Source organism: Panthera uncia, chromosome E1, assembly GCF_023721935.1.
Source record: "Panthera uncia isolate 11264 chromosome E1, Puncia_PCG_1.0, whole genome shotgun sequence".
Lineage (NCBI taxonomy): Eukaryota > Metazoa > Chordata > Mammalia > Carnivora > Felidae > Panthera > Panthera uncia.
This window is the reverse complement of record NC_064814.1, coordinates 39,871,787-39,874,379: the sequence shown is the minus strand read 5'-3', so window position 1 is coordinate 39,874,379 and position 2,593 is coordinate 39,871,787. Positions and strand designations below refer to the sequence as shown.

Below are 2,593 nucleotides of genomic sequence, written 5' to 3'. Positions count from 1 at the left end.
GAAGAGACAGCATGACAAATAGCTGGTGGAGATACGGCAGAGAACCAGTGGTTTGAAAAAAAGCCTGGGGCACAGGGTGGAAAAGTGGTTAACTCATCTCAGAGTGTATCCTGAAGGGACAGAGAGCCACAGGGGGCTCCTCCAGGAACAAAACAGTTGGCAAGCTCCATTTCTCTCCCCTGCCCCCAGCCTAGACATATGGCCACCTGCAGGAACCGATGCAGCTATCTAATGTCCTTTCACTGCTCCCTAACCCCCCACCCCACCCCTGTCACCCCCTTTAGCTGTGTTTCCACCCTGCACCTCTGAATTGGCCCATCTCAGTCCCTGAGTTGCAGGGTCCCTCTTGCAGGGGACCAACAGTGCACAAACTTCGCTAACCCTGCCCTTCCAGACCCCGTGCACATCGTGGATCCACTCCCGCAAATATGCTCTTGGCCAGAGCCCATCCAAAGCAGTATCACAGGCCTGGCAGGGTGCGAGCAGTCCAGACAAGGGCCAGTACCATTCGAAAGTGGTTCCTTCCCCCAGGGAAAGGGGAAGATAACCACACACACCAGTCCAACTGTGGCCCCGACAGTGGGCTGGAGGCAGACAGCTCGTCTGACTGCAGGACCTGCCCACCACCAAAAGCTTCTCAGGGGCAACATAGGGAAAGTGCCCTGCAGTTTGGTGCTCCTTCATCTGTGGCAAATGCCTGGCCTGACTCAACTCAAGCCCAAAGCGACCACAGACTGGCCCACCAGCCACCCAGGGGTCAGACCCTGCCCACAACAGGCAAAGAAAGCTGCTGCAGACAGTTGGACTAAAGGCAAACACAACTGAGACACAACACTAGGGTGCACACAACACAAATAGGAGACATCCCTGAAGCACCATTTTCTGGGGAAAAGGAGACATTGCACTGCAGGGCTCTATGGGACCCCTTCTTCGTAAGTCCACTACTTTCAAGAGCAGGAGATAGCTGATTTTCCTAACACACAGAAACAGACACAGAGTTAAACAAAATGAGGAGACAGGGCAATATGTCCCAAATGAAAGAACAGAACAAAATCACAGCAAGAGACCTAAGCAAAATGGAGAGGAGTATTATGCCTGATAGAGAACTTAAAGTAATAATCATAAAAATACTCCCTGGACTTGAGAAAAGAGTAGAGGACCTCAGTGAGACCCTTAACAAAGAGATAAAAAAGAACCCATCAGAGATGAACACCACAATAAATTTAAAATACACTAGAGGAGGGGTGCCTGGGTGGCTCAGTCATTTGAGCGTCCAACTCTCGTTTTTGGCTCAGGTCATCATCCCAGTGTTGTGGGATTGAGCTCTGCATCAGACTCCATGCTCAGTGTGGAGCCTGTTTAAGATTCTCTTTCTTTCTCCCTCTGCCCATCTCCCCAGCTTGCATGCTCTTTCTCTAAAAGAAAAAAAAAATTAAAGAAAATAAAAATACACTAGAGGCAATAAATAGCAGACAAGAGGAAACAGAAGAATGGATCAGCAACCTGGAGTTCAGAGTAATGGAAAGTAATCAAGCTGAACCAGTGAGAGAGGAAAAAACGTATCCAAAATGAGACTAGACTTAGGGAACTCAGCAACTCCATCAAGCATAATAACATTCACATTATAGGACTCCCCAAAGGAGAAGAGAGAGAAACAGAGGCAGAAAAATTATTTGAAGAAATAATAGTTGAAAATGTCCCATATCTGGGAAAGGAAACAAAAATCCATATCCAGGAGGCATGGAGATGCCCCAACAAAATCAACCCAAGGACACCAAGACACATAGTAATTAAAATGGCAAAAGTAGTGATAAAGAGAGAAGTTTAAAAGCAGCAAGAGAAAAGAAAGCAGTTACATACAAAGGAAACCCCATAAGGCTATCAGCTAACTTTTCAGTAGAAACTTTGCAGGCCAGAAGGGAGTGGCATGATACATTCAAAGTCCTGAAAAGAAAAAAATCTGCAGCCAAGACTTCTCTATCCAGCAAAGCTATTATTCAGAATAGGAGAGATAGAGAGTTTCCCAAACAAAAATTAAAGGAATTCGTGACCACTAAATCAGGAGCAAAACCAGCCACTTCCCCATAACACATGGTGTCATTGGCCTGTTGGTTCCAAATCCACAGCTCAAGCTTTGTTCAGTGGCAGTATCATAGCCAATGAGGTTTATCCAAGGCACGATTGTTGCTAATTGAACCCAATCCACAGCCCAGCCACCCTCCTGCCCAGGTCAGTGTGCACTATCTGCTCAATGCTAAGTCAATACACTTTCACCCCAGATCAACAGGGGCTCAAACTGAGACTCTCCCCCTCCAATTTCAGCCCCTGTACTCAAATTTGTACACAAAGTGGGCATAATTATAACAGCAGAATGAAGCAACCAAAATGACAATACTAATTCTGTGGACTATGTAATGAATAAAAGGAGTGTGCTGGGCTGGGAATTTCTCCAACAAACACATCAAAGAACAATACATATAGCATGATTCCAGTTACTAAAAGAATCAAACCCCTCCCCTCAAAAAAAGGAAAAGAAGAAAAAGAAGAACAAAGCTGGAGGTATCACAATCCCAGATTTCGTGATATACTACAA

At 45.9% G+C, this 2,593-nt stretch overlaps 1 pseudogene; it reads left to right on the top strand.

Moving 5' to 3' along the window:
* Positions 1 to 2,130: 2,130 nt before the first annotated feature.
* Positions 2,131 to 2,263, top strand: LOC125927770 (uncharacterized; annotated as a pseudogene).
* Positions 2,264 to 2,593: the final 330 nt, after the last annotated feature.